This window comes from Henckelia pumila, unplaced genomic scaffold (assembly GCF_033568475.1).
Source record: "Henckelia pumila isolate YLH828 unplaced genomic scaffold, ASM3356847v2 CTG_466, whole genome shotgun sequence".
Taxonomy (NCBI): domain Eukaryota; kingdom Viridiplantae; phylum Streptophyta; class Magnoliopsida; order Lamiales; family Gesneriaceae; genus Henckelia; species Henckelia pumila.
Genome location: NW_027331833.1, coordinates 3,711,895 through 3,729,662, shown reverse-complemented (window position 1 = coordinate 3,729,662; position 17,768 = coordinate 3,711,895).

The window sequence follows — 17,768 nt, the reverse complement described above, 5'->3', positions numbered from 1 at the left end:
CAAATTAAGTGCATAAAATACACTTATCATGAATCACCAAGCTTATCGATACCAATAACAACATTTTATTAACCTTACTAACATCATGTAAATACAAATCGTAAATTCCCAAGTAGCAAGTCAACACATAAACACACGCTCGAGCAACTACTTAAAACTGAAAATTCCCAAAAATCAAGTCAATAAATAACCACATATGCTCGAGCAACTACCAAGTAACTTGTCAAAACATAACCATTCAACTACTTCAATCATCATAAACACATAAACTAGAAGGATTCCAAAATCTGCCGCATCTTTTCAGTTATCTTCGAAATTTGAGAAACATGCCTACGATTCTCCTGTTCTAATTTCAGTCGAGCAATTCGTAGCTGAGCTACTTTTTCATCATGCCTCGAAGTTGAACTTGAATACTTATTCTCATAATCGGTACCAGAGCCTGATGAAGAGGCTTCATCATGTCTCGAAGTTGAACTTGAATATTTCTTCTTATTCCGGTACCAAAGGAAGAGACAGTGGCGGTGGCGGCAGTGGTAGCAGCAGCAACAACGGCAACCTGTATTTTCAAAAATGCATCATATGCTTCCACAACTTCTGTTCTACTAGTATGATTTGTGAGCATTGCCTTCAAATTTAATAACTTGTGCGTATACTTCATCCCAGCTCTCGTAGATGCCAAGGTTTGCGTCCAACAAAAACAACATATGTTTTTCTCTAAATATCCAATAAATCAAAAACCAAATTTCAGATTAGATCATTAATAACAACACAAAATATCCATAGATTAGAATGGGGTCTTACCATTTCTCTGTTCATTGGCAATGGGGTAATACCAATCAATAAGCTAAAACTAGAGCTTTTTCCTGGTTTTCATGTCCTAAGAATATAATTAAAGATAATTATGAAATCGAATGTGAACAAAAATTTTACCATTGATTGAAGTTTTTCTTGGAAGAAATAGATTGGATTAGTCTTCCTCTTTCACCCATAACAACTACATAGCAGTGCGTGTGATGGCTTCTGGAAATTACCTTTGTGTGATTTGACGTTGAGAGCTTCGAATTTGTGTTTTGTGTCCTAGGGTTTTGATTGGGGGCAAACGGGAAGAACAAAAATAAGGATAAATGATAAGGAAATGATAGAGATATGGATGTAATCTTTTATCACCGTCAAGATTTAACGTCCAGATGAAGGGAGGGACCAAATGCGGAATAATAATGAAACACGAAGGACCATTTGAGCGGCTCGAAAACTCGAGGGACTATTTGAGGATAAGTCATAAACAAGAGGGACAAAAATGGGCATTATCCCTTTCTTTTTAATCATTTCACACGCATGGAGATGCACTTGAAGTTTTTCCTATGTAATTTTCAATATTATCTTTCATAAGGATGTCATACTCATGTTAGAAGACTTCATATTTCAGCCTGTTTTCATTAGCATCATTCAAACCTTCTAATTTATCCAATTTTTGGAGTGTACTCTGTAAATTTTATCAATACTTTCTACATACTTTTTTCATCTCTTCCAATATTGTAAATTTGGATTTACCCTTCCTCTTAGCTGTCTTTTGGCCAATTGGATGAGTGCGGACTTCGTATTCGTCCACATAAACACCCGTGTCCGGATTAGAAGATGAAGTGTGTGCTCCTAATTCAGATGTCCTTGTCTTTTTTCTGCAGTGATGGTCTCCTGATTGTGGAGCTTACTTTTTCCATTCTCTGAGAATTCTCCAAACATGTTCGTATTTGAAAGACTTGTTCTTTTTATTACTCATCCATTTTCATATGTCTTAGTTACTATATCTGTAGTGACCCGTATCCGTAATTAGTGATTAATGAGTATATTAATTGTGTAATAATGTTGGATTAAGTAAAACATAATTAAGGAAATTCCTAAAGGGTTAACGGAGTCCAGAAATGGATCCAGGACACTCAAAATAGCCGGGAAGGTCCCGAGGGTCCGGAGGGTTCGGAAGCTCCGAACCAAGTCAGGAGGTTTCGAATAGGACGGAGGATCCGAAGTCAGGATCAGAGGCTCCGATCAAGATCGGAAGCTCCGTCGGTGAGATCGGACGTTCCGATCGGGACCAGGGCACGTGTCATCGCTGACATCAGCAAGGTGACATCATGGCTGACGTAATATTGGGCGATCGGACGCTCCGAAGATGGGATCGGAGGTTCCGATCGTGTTCGGACATTTCGAACCGGGTTCGGAGGCTCCGAACGTTGCCTATAAATATAGGGGCCGAGGGTTCATTTGGAGTGCACCTTTCCCTCTCTTCTCTCTGATTCCTAAGCCTTATAACTCAGATCTAGGGAGATCTAGGCATCCAATGAGGAATCCGGAAGTGGCATAGCGATCCAGGCGTCGTAGCGGAGCTGTGGTCTAGTTTTGAGACAAATTGTCATCAGCGGGCTGACGAGGGACGCAGGTATAGCTATGGTCTCCTTAAATTATTTAGGAGTATGCAATAGCTTAGTTAAGGCTTTTAGAGCTTAAATAATGATGCATGGATATTTGCATTGTAGAGTTGATGATAGACTGGGAACCTAGAGTAGGATTGCTAGGACTGCCTGTAGTAAGGTACGTAAGTACAGACTGAGATAGCCAGCGGGTTTTGCATGCTTATATGTTGCATTTGTGTGTCATATTATAATGCAGCATGTGCATATCATATTGTTTCTGTCCATCTTGTGAGATGAGCCATGTAGGGCCGCTCAGCCCTGTCTGGGCGGGTGATGTCTAGTGCCCAGTGACTGATTGGTCATGGGTGGTTAGCATCTGGGGACACAGTCCACGTCCTATAGGAATGAGCAGTGTACACAGGGTTTTATCCCCAGGTTGTACCACTCATGTCCTAGGCGCCATTACTGAGCAGTTGTATACAGTTATCCCAGATATGGATACCCTATCATTTGCATGCATCATATTTGTATGTTTTACCCAGTTCTTTCGTATTGAGCTTAGAGCTCACGTCCAGTCTTTTCTGCGTATATGGACACCCCATCCGACGGGGCAGGTGTAGGTGCAGGGTGGAGCACCAGGAGCTTGGATTGGCCAGCGACCAGTGAGGACAACGAGATTAGCTGTAGATTTTGCCTTTAGGGTTTATTTATTCGATTGGGTTGTATAATCGAATTTATTTAACCGGTTGTATTCTGCCGGTCTGCTTTTATTTAAGTCTTCCGCAGCGATTTATTTTAATGCATGCTTAATTATGCTCTTAACTCTGATTAGGTAGTGGATCTGGGTAGGGTCGCTACATTTTTTTGGTATCAGAGCGCATGCATGCAAGAGACTTGGGATATAGTAATGAGACTTTGGGTTATCCTTATAGGATTGATGAGACCTTGGAAAAGGTGATGATGCGGCAATTAGTTTGCCCAGAGACTATCATCATCGGCAGGATTTCTGAAGATTTAGCTTATGGGATACCAGCAAGTGCGGACAGGAGTGATGGATCGTGTCCGAGTTTTCAAGATTTCTACTCAGGTGGATCCTAGTTTTGGATCGAGTACCGAATGCCAGAGGCAGTGGCAGAGGATTGGATGGGACGCTCTTGATGTTTGCATCTGTATCATCCGTACCATGATGACACTACTCTGAAGATTCTCCACTAGTAGTTGGAGAGATTGTCAGATAGACCTTTACCAGGGAATGTCTCGAGTGCCTAAGGCACGACTGGTTTCGAGCGTAAGGTCATTAAATTCATGCAGAACATAGTTTTGCCGATATGCTTGTACCGATGCGTTCGGTAGGCACACGGGAAACTTCATGTTCAAAAGCATGATATGAATACAAGAAGAACGCTGATGGTAGATCGTGAGCAGAAGGGGTCGACTGACATGCACTGACGCATAGCATAGTTGGTTAGCTATCACGAGCCATTTCTCCAGAGTTCTTCGTAGGAGGACATGTAGAGAGACTTGGTCGGGAGTATGCTTGTATCGATGCGTGTGTCGATTAGAAGCTTCATGCTCAAGAAACGAAGACTAGTACGATGATTTAAATACTGTATTGATGTAGTTGTAAATAGTATTTCAGTTGTAATGAATCATCATACCTTGGTTGTATCATTTCAAGTTCGATTGTACATTTCATTGTATTTTGAATACTGTATGTATTACATGAGATTGTAATAAAGAGAATTGTATATAACTTGAAATAAGTGATACATGTTTTATTTATCCAGCAATTCGTGGATGATTGCATGATTGTGCGGAAGTTTGGATTGGGTTTAGTTGATTAGCGTTCAACTATTGCAGCTTATGGGATTTGAGTGGGCCGACTGTGACAGTGTGACTTGCGGTTAGTCTAGGCATTTTCCTAGGATTGACCTAGTTAGTCAGTGGACTATGTTAGTGAAAGAGTAGGTGCCCGGTGAGCCAACTTGTGGCTAAGGACTTTGATGACTCTTTGTATAAACAATCTTTTGTTTAATATAATTTACACTTTTATTAATGGCAATGACTTTATCTTTCTTCATATTGTTATATTGTGATATACTATTGTTGTTTTGATAAAGACCTTGAATATACTATAGTGTATGTAAGATGTGGTAGAACATGGGGATGTCTATCATGAAACACATCTTATAGTCACTGTATATTCTAAACTGTTCCTAGTCGATTGAGCCGTCCGATAATAAGGATAAGGATCGCTCGAGTTTGAGACTAGCATTTGCGATGCAGAGTACCACGTTTCATTGGTAAGGAACATAGAGATGTTCGAAGCATGCAAATGGATATTCATACGATGAATGATCGAACTACCCTATCCGGACTTTCCAAGTGGTTATCACTTATCGAGTGGATAAAGTCCGCGGTTTTGGTTGTACACCATTAGTCCTTACTACTTGAAACATCATTGAGACTCTATATGCTAGTACTGTGCTTTGACTCGTTTACCGACTCTATTGGGGTCATCAGGTGTCGGGATTGGGTACAGTTACAACACATATAGGAGTCGATACTTTGTTGTCAAGGATTCACCACATACTTGCGAGTGTGGATATCCTATGCGATCTGAGGAGATATTAGTGTGACAAATCTCTGGCCAGAGTACATGATGTGTTTTAAAAAATGGTTTCTTAGTAACACATGCGATGTCACTATTTGATCTTCAAGATGTATTGCATAGTTATCGAATCTCGAACGACTCTCGATATACCAATGGTTGTTGATTCGATCGGGATATATGGATGAAGGGACCGTACTGTACGCTAACCAAAATCTATTGGTTCTTGCAGGCACTATCAGTGATACCTAGGGAATCATGGGGCGATGTTGCTAGGCGCTCTTACCATGATTCGATGGGCAAGTCGGAAATTGTTGTTCCGAGTCACAAGGAGTTGTGAGCCCACGGCTAGCTGTATCCCTGAACCATTGAGGGTCACACAGAGTAATGGATTTTTAATCCCCGTTGAGATAGTTAAATTTAAAGAGTTAAATTTAATGAACAAAGAAGTTGGACTTCTTATTTAAGAGTAGAGGAATAAGATTTCCTAAAATGACATAGGGATGGGCATTTTTGGAAATCACTGAATTCGGATTCAGAAAAATTTATCTTGACTTTAAAAGGTGCAGAAATGATTTTTGTGCACATTGGTGAAATCGGTTTATCAATCGGAGTCATGATGAATTTTATATTAATTTCTGAACATGCGAGCTTTGCTTGTCGGGCTTGAACTTATGACTAATGGGCCCTAAGCTGTTAGCGGCCTACATTATAAATAAGTTATTGCATTACAGAAATTACACACAACAGGTCACAAATTTTCGAAAACCTAGTTATTTTCTCTCAATAGTGGCCGCCCCCCTTCCCCCTCTGCTCGGTAAAATCCAATCTGTGAATTTTGAATTACAGTCTGGTTTAACGGATCAAATTCGTTAATTCTCTTCGTAGAAACTTCTGATAGATTTTCTAGTGCAATCTATCAGAGGGATTGATTATCCGTTCGTGGACCTGATTGAAGAACAGTTCGTCCATCAGTTCCAGGGATATACAACAAGAGCAGAGCAATCTGTTGGTGTCCATAATCTCGCTTCGAGATTGGAGGTAAAAATTTATAATTGTTATTTAATTTTTACACACACACAATTTAATCGTTAAGTTTTGATACCCATTATGGAATCGTTCCATATAAAATTTTTAAACTTCCGCTGCACCGGGTATCAATCCTGATTGATCTGATCGCCGCGTTCTCCAACAGTGGTATCAGAGACAGGTTGCTCAGATCAAGCGATTAAATTAATCGATTGTACAAAAATTTTTGAGCCTCGGTTTTTGAAACAAAATAAATATTTTAAAAATTAAAAATTTTTTTTTTCGGGCAAAACCCGGGCAGCGATTGGATCGCTGCCCGGGGGGGAAGCGATGGTCGCTGCCCAGCGCAGCGCTCGGCGCTGCCCATGGGCAGCGATTGTCGCTGCCCTAGGGGCAGCCGTGCTGCCCGGCCCGAGCCCATTGGGGCGCGGGCAGCCCGGGAATGTCCCGGGCGGCCCGCGAAAAAATTAATTTTTTAATTTTTAAATTAAATTTTAATATGTTAAAATTCTATTTTTGGTCCGATCAAAAATTGTTTTTGATTGGTCCACGAGGCGTCGGATCGAATTGTTCGAGTTCGAAAATTTTAAAATTGATTTTTGGATAAATTTGAATTTTTGGAAAATTTAAATATTTTATCCGTTAAATTGAATTTTGAAATTAATTATTTTTGGTACAATTGATGATAAGATATGATCTTATGGATATATTGAGTAAAATATGATTTTATGTATAAAATTGGATTTTATAGATAAAATATGACTTTATTTGATAAAAAGATAAAATATGATTTTGTATGTAAAATAAGATTTTATATATGAAATATGATTTTATCCTTTTAAATTTAAATTGCCATTGCATGTTATCCAATAAATTAATTTTGAATTAAATGTTATTGGATAAGGATGATCGATTTCCATGACCAATTTTGTAGGTGTATGTTAGGAATTTACATTTGTTTTTATTGTTGTTGGATTTATTAATGGGCATGGTTTATGGCCCAATATGAATTGTCATATGTAATAAAAGTGGGCTTGGTTTATGGCCCGTTCCCACCCCTTAAAAATGTATCCCCTACTTGTCATTGTTATTTATTGTAAATACATTAGATTTAGTGGGAGATGAAGATTTGAAGATGGAGGTGGGCCCAGCAGACAATAAAGACAGAATAAATGTAAATTGGAATCAAAATGTAATAGGATTGCATTGCATACTGCATATTACCTAGGATTGGAATAAGACTCGTGATTGGCAACCACGGGTCGATTAGAAATGGAATCGATCATCCTATATAATATGTGATATTATTGTTGTATGCATGTTTTAGACAAAATTGTGTGAATCCGGCAAGCATACAAAATTTTAAAAATGATGAGACAAATTTTCAAAATTAAAATTCCTCATTTTAAATATGATTTAAAATTGATATCAAGATAAATAAAGGAAATTTAAATTTGTTTAAATGTTCCTACCTTCCATCAACGATCAATGTATGAGATGCTACCCGCGGATACGGTCCGGCTCATATTATTGGGGGGCCCGTTCGTCGGAAAGCTGTACATTGGATCGAAACATGTTGTAAGTTGGGTGGAACTCCCATGGGATCGGCTCATATTATTGGGGGATCCACATGGCGACCGTCCATCACAACTTAATATTGATGGGTCATCTTGACATGTCACAATAAACGGCGTCATATTATTGGGCCCTTATTGGACATGAGGTAAAAACGTGGAGGTTTCTTTGGAAGCAATTGGGCTCTACCTTTTGAAAATTATGGTTGGCTGATATTATTCGGGACCATAGTTTGTCAATTGGACTCCATGTTCTCACTAAGGAAAACAGTTTCCCGTTTTCACTAGAGGGTAGTGAAATCGTTAAAATAGTGGGAGTGAGATTCATAAAATAAATTTCGCCTATTTTATGTCTTAGTAAATTACTTAAACAATCACTGATATTTGTCTGCTTCTTTTCAGTATTTCATAAAGATGAATTCGCGTAATCCACTATTCTCGATCCTCTAACAAAATAAATTGACTGGCGCAAACTATACGAAATGGTTCCGTAAGTTGAAGATTGTCTTGACTTCGGAGAAGATGCTCTACGTGTTAGAGAAATCACCTCCGAAGGAAGCACCAGCTGACGTAAGTCCGGAGGAATTGGCCAAACTTGATGCATGGTGGGACCATGACATCAAGACCAAATGCTATATGCAAGCCTCGATGTCTGATGAACTCCAGAGGCGATTTGAGGACACCGTGAATGCTGCTGACATTCACGCTCAACTCAAGGAACTTTTTGGGGCTCAATCGAGGGCTGAAAGGTTCGCTACTGTTAAAGAGCTAATGACGTGTCGCATGCGTGAAGGGACTTCGGTCCGTGATCATGGGGTACGAGTGATTTGACTCATACAGAAGTTAGCAACTCTTGATTTGGTGTTGGAGCATGAACTCAACGTGGATTTACTGCTTCTGTCTCTTCCTTCTTCGTTTGACGGATTTGTGGTAAATTTTAATATGAACAAGATAGAGGCCACCCTTGAAGAGATGGTCAATATGCTTGTGACATATGAATCCACACTAAAGAAGGATAAACCAGCTTTCTTGGTGGGCTCCTCATCTTCTGCTAAGAAGGGGCCAAGTACAAAGGGTAAGAAACGTTCTGTCCCACCCAAGAAAATCGAACCCTAGAAGAAGTACAAGACAAAGGCTTCAAACATGGAAAAATCCAAGGATGTTTGCCATTACTGCAAGAAGCCCGGTCATTGGAAGCGTAACTGCAAGGAATATCTAGAGCAGTTGCGAACTGCGAAGGGTATGTTCTATATTGAAATAAATTTTTCACTTAATACTACTTCTTGGGTATTGGATACCGGATGTGGATCTCACATTTGCAATGATTTGCAGGTGATGACAAGAAGTCGCAGGCTTAGAATGGGTGAGACCCAGCTGAGGCTCGGAAATGGTTCCAGAGTTGAAGCTAAAGCTGTGGGAGATATTTATTTAATTTTGCAGAACGGTTTTAAGTTACTTTTGAGAGATGTTTTATTTGTTCCGGATTTGATTAAAAACATTATTTCTGTTTCTATGCTTGATAGAGATGGTTATTCTTGCAATTTTGTGAATGGGATTTGCAATATTTACAAGAATGAATGTTTGATTGGAAATGGACAACTTGAAAATGATCTATATAACTTAAAACTAAAAGACGTTCCAATTAATTATGTTGATAAACCGGCAACAACAAACAAACGGAAAATCGATAGCCAAAACCCGGCAAATCTTTGGCACGCTAGGCTAGGTCATATTTCCTCAAGGAGGATGAACAAGCTAGTGGGAGAGGGCATGTTTGATATGTCTGATATTAACTCTCTACCTACTTGTGAATCCTGCCTGAAAGGAAAAATGACTAAATCTCCTTTTAAGGGGAAACCTGAGCGTAGTCAAAATCTGTTGGATTTGATCCATACAGATGTTTGTGGACCATTTAGAATTGGTACTCAATATGGCCACACCTACTTTATTACCTTTACTGATGATTATTCTAGGTATGGGTATTTATATTTAATGAAATATAAGTCTGAAGCATTTGAAAAGTTCAAAGAATTCAAGGCTGAAGTAGAAAACAAGCTAGGTAAAAGTATTAAAGCACTTCGATCGGATCGAGGTGGAGAATACTTGAGTACCGAGTTTTTGGACTATCTGAAGGAGAATGGGATTCTCTCTCAGTGGACTCCTCCTATGACACCACAGCTGAATGGTGTATCGGAGCGTCGTAATCGAATTTTGTTGGACATGGTTCGATCCATGATGAGCTTCACTGAGCTTCCACCTTCGTTTTGGGGCTATGCGCTTGAAACGGCGGTATTGTTGTTGAACAACGTCCACACTAAAGCAGTGGACAAAACACCATACGAGTTATGGAATGGCAAAGCTCCTAAGTATTCGTACTTAAGGATTTGGGGATGTCCTGCTTACGTGAAGCAGACAGTGGGAGATAAGTTGGATAGTCGATCCACCTTATGTTATTTTGTAGGGTATCCGAAGAATTCAATCGGATATTATTTCTATTATCCTGCTGAAACAAAGGTGTTTGTTTCAAGGAATGCCACCTTCTTGGAGAAGGAGTTCTTATTGGATAAGAAAGGCGAGATGATGGAACTCGAAGAAATTCGAGAAGAACCCGAAATACAAAATAACGATCCTACACCTCAGGAACCATTGATAGACACACCTATACCTAGAAGATCCGAGAGGACTTCTAGACCTCCTATTCGATATGGTCTTCTTCTTGAAGGGGATCAAGATGAACCCGATGTTGGATGTGATCCAAGAAACTTCAAGGAAGCAATTTCTGATGCGGATTCAAATTTATGGCTTGAAGCTATGCAGTCGGAAATAGATTCGATGCATACAAACCAAGTTTGGTCTTTAGTAGATCCTCCCGATGGAATTGTTCCAATTGGGTGTAAATGGATCTACAAGAGAAATCTTGGGCCTGATGGTAAGGTATTGACCTACAAGGCGCGATTGGTGGCGAAAGGTTATACTCAAAGACAAGGAGTTGACTATGATAAAACCTTTTCACCAGTTGCAATGTTCAAGTCCATAAGAATCCTTATTGCCATAGCTGCGTGGTATGACTATGAGATATGGCAAATGGATGTGAAGACTGCTTTTCTTAATGGAGACATTAAGGAAGAAATCTATATGAAGCAGCCTGAGGGGTACACATCCATGGGAAGCGAGCATAAGGTATGCAAGCTTCAGAGATCAATTTATGGTCTAAAACAAGCATCAAGAAGTTGGAACCAGAAATTTGATGAAACAATAAAGGATTTTGGTTTCATCAAGAACCCGGAGGAACCATGCGTGTACAAGAAAGTAGTTAAGGATGCTGTGACATTCTTAGTACTTTATGTTGATGACATCCTACTCATTGGGATGATATCTACCAGACCGGATGTAGCATTTGCTCTGAGTGTCACGAGCAGATATCAAGCTAATCCCGGTCAAATGCATTGGAAAGCCGTGAAGGACATTCTTAAGTACTTACGAAGGACTAAGAATATGTTCATGGTATATGGAGGAAGAGAACTAAAATTGGAAGGCTATACCGACTCTAGCTTCCAAAGTGACGTGGATGACTCGAAGTCAACCTCTGGATTTGTGTTCATGCTCAATGGTGGTGCTGTCTCTTGGAAGAGTTCCAAGCAGGACACCACAGCGGATTCCACTACTGAGGCAGAATACATTGCAGCATCAGCTGCTGCTAAAGAGGCCATTTGGATGAGGAATTTCGTCCAAGAGTTGGGCGTCATTCCTGAAGTTGTTGGTCCAGTCCCGGTGTACTGTGACAACACGGGTGCCGTTGCTCAGGCAAAGGAACCAAGGTCTCATCAAAGATCCAAACACGTACTGAGGAAATACCACATCATCCGGGAGATTGTGTAAAGAGGAGACATCACTGTCGAAAGAGTGGCCTCTGCAGACAATATCGCTGATCCACTTACTAAGCCCTTGCCAGGACCATTATTTGACAAACATCGCGAAGCAATGGGTCTACGTAGTATGACTAGTTGGCTTTAGGGCAAGTGGGAGATTGAAAGAGTAGGTGCCCGGTGAGCCAACTTGTGGCTAAGGACTTTGATGACTCTTTGTATAAACAATCTTTTGTTTAATATAATTTACACTTTTATTAATGGCAATGACTTTATCTTTCTTCATATTGTTATATTGTGATATACTATTGTTGTTTTGATAAAGACCTTGAATATACTATAGTGTATGTAAGATGTGGTAGAACATGGGGATGTCTATCATGAAACACATCTTATAGTCACTGTATATTCTAAACTGTTCCTAGTCGATTGAGCCGTCCGATAATAAGGATAAGGATCGCTCGAGTTTGAGACTAGCATTTGCGATGCAGAGTACCACGTTTCATTGGTAAGGAACATAGAGATGTTCGAAGCATGCAAATGGATATTCATACGATGAATGATCGAACTACCCTATCCGGACTTTTCAAGTGGTTATCACTTATCGAGTGGATAAAGTTCGCGGTTTTGGTTGTACACCATTAGTCCTTACTACTTGAAACATCATTGAGACTCTATATGCTAGTACTGTGCTTTGACTCGTTTACCGACTCTATTGGGGTCATCAGGTGTCGGGATTGGGTACAGTTACAACACATATAGGAGTCGATGCTTTGTTGTCAAGGATTCACCACATACTTGCGAGTGTGGATATCCTATGCGATCTGAGGAGATATTAGTGTGACAAATCTCTGGCCAGAGTACATGATGTGTTTTAAAAAATGGTTTCTTAGTAACACATGCGATGTCACTATTTGATCTTCAAGATGTATTGCATAGTTATCGAATCTCGAACGACTCTCGATATACCAATGGTTGTTGATTCGATCGGGATATATGGATGAAGGGACCGTACTGTACGCTAACCAAAATCTATTGGTTCTTGCAGGCACTATTAGTGATACCTAGGGAATCATGGGGCGATGTTGCTAGGCGCTCTTACCATGATTCGATGGGCAAGTCGGAAATTGTTGTTCCGAGTCACAAGGAGTTGTGAGCCCATGGCTAGCTGTATCCCTGAACCATTGAGGGTCACACAGAGTAATGGATTTTTAATCCCCGTTGAGATAGTTAAATTTAAAGAGTTAAATTTAATGAACAAAGAAGTTGGACTTCTGTGCACATTGGTGAAATCGGTTTATCAATCGGAGTCATGATGAATTTTATATTAATTTTTGAACATGCGGGCTTTGCTTGTCGGGCTTGAACTTATGACTAATGGGCCCTAAGCTGTTAGCGGCCTACATTATAAATAAGTTATTGCATTACAGAAATTACACACAATAGGTCACAAATTTTTGAAAACCTAGTTATTTTCTCTCAATAGTGGTCGCCCCCCTTCCCCCTCTGCTCGGTAAAATTCAGTCTGTGAATTTTGAATTACAGTCTGGTTTAACGGATCAAATTCGTTAATTCTCTTCGTAGAAACTTCTGATAGATTTTCTAGTGCAATCTATCAGAGGGATTGATTATCCGTTCGTGGACCTGATTGAAGAACAGTTCGTCCATCAGTTCCAGGGATATACAACAAGAGCAGAACAATCTGTTGGTGTCCATAATCTCGCTTCGAGATTGGAGGTAAAAATTTATAATTGTTATTTAATATTTACACACACACAATTTAATCGTTAAGTTTTGATACCCATTATGGAATCGTTCCATATAAAATTTTTAAACTTCCGCTGCACCGGGTATCAATCCTGATTGATCTGATCGCCGCGTTCTCCAACAGTTAGTGTCAGCGATGAGTGGACTCATCTAGAGGCATTAAGGGTATTGTTCGGTTTAGAACGTTGAAATTTGTTCTAGGTTGTTTCCTTAGAACAGGCTATCTGACCTTCGTTAGGTTGTGACTTGTGATGATGGGTTTTCATCGGGATACCAGGTCCAGTATATGCCGAGAGTTGTGGACTATGACCATGACTAAGACGTGATGGAGCGCGACCCTATGCCAGTGTTACTCTGGGAGTCCTTGTACTTCAGTGGGTACCTGGGAGCCTTTGTGCTTTAGGATTGGCGGTGGGAAGGCTACTCAGTCTAGGAATTTGGTAGCAGTCACGACAGGGTATGACCTTGGATTAAGATATCAGGTTTGATATCGATGGTTCGATATCGTCTGGTGTGCCAGAGATATAGTTGAGTATTCTGCTGTAGGAACCAGTCATGGAGGGATTTTCTTGACAAGTGTGTACTCTGAGCAGATAGGTTTTAACCTTTGGGTTACTGCTAGACGTGTGGATCTAGTAGGTGGACGGATTTCTACCAGCGATGACTAGGGGTTGTCATCAGAGTTGTGGTTAGAATTTCCTTGTGATAGGAATTATCCAAGATACTGGATGGAATGTTGTTTTAAGACTTAGACTCGAATACGAGGACTAAACCATGATGATTGACTTCATCTGTGATAGATTATGTCATACGCTAAGGATTGTACAGAGCTATCTGAGATATGAGGGAAGTGTGGCCTATACCCGTGAAGCCTTGGTGGTTGTCCAGGTGGGTTAACATGGTAAGCTACCTTAGTCTTAAATTGTTGCACAATCTTAGCGAGGGATATAATCAGGAGAGTGTTCGAAGATTGTAAGAATCTTGGAGATTCGTTAGTTATGATTCTGAATTTGACAAATCATGATATTCATCCTGGATGAACGAAGCAAGGATAGTTAGTGCAGTGTTTGCGCTAAGTACTGTCTGATATTTTCAGAGATTGAGCGTAGGATTTTTCATGGGATGGAATGGGCTTAGTTTATCTTGATATTTGCCTTGGGTGAACAAGACAACGATTAGTAATGCTAAGGTGGCACGAGATCTGTGCTAGTGACTACTAGTGGTTATTGGGTAACTCTGTCAGAGTTAGGATGATTAAGTTCAGAATACGAAGCAGCGGTTAGTAGTGCTGAAAAGGCGCAGGACTTGTGCCAAGTAAACTACTTATGTACTGTGATCTGACACCGTTTGGAAATGGTTCTTTGAGGCAGCTGAGTCATGGTTATTGACCGAGCCATGTAGGTTGGATGATCAGTGGTGGTCTGATCTGATAAGTGCAAGCTTAAGTAGATCGACGAATTCGATTGGTTGAGCCAATCAGGGTTGACCAGGATATAGCAATTAAGAAATACTTGGGATAGTATTTTGTCGAATAGTGCTTATGGGATGAGTACTGGATACCATCTCAGAGCATTTGACAATTCGGATGATTTAGGGTCTCTAGGTTGCCAGGGACTAATCTACCGAAAGATTATGATTGACTTGTACGGTCGAGTTAGATGTTAACTTGACAGGAGGAACAATCGAAGGAATTGGTAAATCCCAGGATAGTGCTTTTGTGATGATGTCTTAGTATACCGTTGGGTTGAGATCCAACAAGGAATGTGTACTTTTATGGACATCAGTTGTTTGATTGTGAGGTGTGACATTTGCTGAGACCTAGTTCTCGAGATCCGGCAGGGTGTGTCACAAATTTTCATCGTGTGGTGCTTAAGACCATTGGGATGATCGAGGCAGTCGTAGATCGACTTTGTAGCCAACAAGATTATTGTGGGAATTGAAGATTTCGCAAGATAGCGATGAAGCAAATTTGTTCTTTCCAGTCGACAAGCCACATCAGTGCGGACCATTCGTCAAGGATATTGTGCTTTAGCAATGGACGATATTCGGATGTGCGTCGGGTGGCAAGTTACTTCGAGCACAAGTATTTCCCAGGATTGACTAGGGAATTGACGAATTAGATCGTTCGGTGCTGAGACTGATGCGTTCGGAAAGGGAACGATTTGACTATTGAGAATCCATTGGGATTTAGTTCCAGGATCAGTATGTTCAACCTTGGGAGGTTGGTATGAGCTGATGGTATTATCAGAGACTCTGAGTTGAGTTATACCAGGTGCAATGACTGTCGAGTTCCGAGACGGAATAGGAAGCATTTCCATATGTCTGTGCACTATGGAATGTCCCAGTCGAGCATATTGGTGGGAGCTTGCCTTAGTTTTGATGAGTGTACAGTGATTGCGAGTATGTATAACTATCAGGAGGACGTCCATCGATCAAATTCATGAGGTGAATAACCTATGGTTAAGATGATGCAGATCATCAGAGGTGTAATTACTTCTATTACAGTATATGCGTGGCTTCGCAGGCCAATGGCTAGAAGATGACTTAGTATCATTATTGGCAAGCGATGATGGTTCTCATCAGGACACAGTGCTGAGTTATACTAAGAGACATGAACTGTGATTGGTACTATACTGGATGGTCTGAGTTCCCAGTGATCGCTTGGGAAGCTCGTTTGCTTCGGTAGAGCATGTGAAGGATGACCAGTCTGGAATCAAGTTGATCAGTTAGGTTGGAGTATAGCTTGGTGTTAACTAGATTCTCTTGAGGAAAATTTGGGCTTTATTGTGTCAGCACAGTGTTGGAAATAGTGTTTCCTGACTAGAGGTGTTGAGCACCGAGAAATTTTGAAACCATTAGATGGTTAGATTCGATAAGTAATTCGACGAATGTCGTAAACCAGTCAGTTCATGACTTGGTCTTCGTTAGTCTAAAATTACTTTGGGACGATGATATTGATCAAGCGGGTATTGTATCCTATGTGGTCAGGAAGATCGTGGTCCGAGTGAAAGATGTATCAGTGTTACGATACGCTAGCGCTAGGGAAGTTCGACTGTCGACCAGTAGCGCAGTAATCTTCAGTGAAATAATATTAATGTGGTTAAGCATTAATGGAGCTTATAGGGAATTTGACGAGAGTCTGAGTGTGTCGGAAGCTATTTTGACCAGACACTCAAGTAGTGGTCTATCTTACGTTCTCGAGGTATTACCTTAGATTTCGAGGACGAAATCTTTAAAGGGGGGGGGGAGAATGTAGTGACCCATATCCGTAATTAGCGATTAATGAGTATATTAATCATGTAATAATGTTGGATTAAGTAAAACGTAATTAAGGAAATTCCTAAAGGGTTAACGGAGTCCAGAAATGGATCCAGGACACTCAAAATAGCCGGGAAGATCCCGAGGGTCCGGAGGGTTCGGAAGCTCCGAACCAAGTCAGGAGGTTCCGAACAGGATCGGAGGATCTGAAGTCAGCATCGGAGGCTCCGATCGAGATCGAAAGCTCCATCGGTGAGATCGGACGTTCCGATCGGGACCAGGGCACGTGTCATCGCTGACGTCAGCAAGGTGACATCATGGCTGACGTAATATTGGGCGATCGAACGCTCCGAAGATGGGATCGGAGGTTCCGATCGTGTTCGGACATTTCGAACCGGGTTCGGAGGCTCCGAACGTTGCCTATAAATATAGGGGCCGAGGGTTCATTTGGAGTGCAACTTTCCCTCTCTTCTCTCTGATTCCGAAGCCTTATAACTCAGATCTAGGGAGATCTAGTCTTCCAATGAGGAATCCGGAAGTGGCATAGCGATCCAGGCATCGTAGCGGAGCTGTGGCCTAGTTTTGAGACAAATTGTCATCAGCGGGCTGACGACGGACGCAGGTATAGCTATGGTCTCCTTAAATTATTTAGAAGTATGCAATAGCTTAGTTAAGACTTTTAGATCTTAAATAATGATGCATGGATATTTGCATTGTAGAGTTGATGATAGACTGCGAACCTAGAGTGGGATTACTAGGACTGCCTGTAATAAGGTACGTAAGTACAGACTGAGATAGCCAGCGGGTTTTGCATGCTTATATGTTGCATTTGTGTGTCATATTATTATGCAGCATGTGCATATCATATTGTGCCTGTCCATCTTGTGAGATGAGCCATGTAGGGCCGCTCAGCCCTGTCTGGGCGGGTGATGTCTAGTGCCCAGTGACTGACGGGTCATGGGTGGTTAGCATCTGGGGACACAGTCCACGTCCTATAGAAATGAGCAGTGTACACAGGGTTTGCTCCCCGGGTTGTACCACTCATGTCCTAGGTTCCATTACTGAGCAGTTGTATACAGTTATCCCAGATATGGATACCCTATCATTTGCATGCATCATATTTGTATGTTTTACCCAGTGCTTTCGTATTGAGCTTAGAGCTCACGTCCAGTATTTTCTGTGTATATGGACACCCCATCCGACGGGGCAGGTGTAGGTGCAGGGTGGAGCACCAGGAGCTTGGATTGGCCAGCGA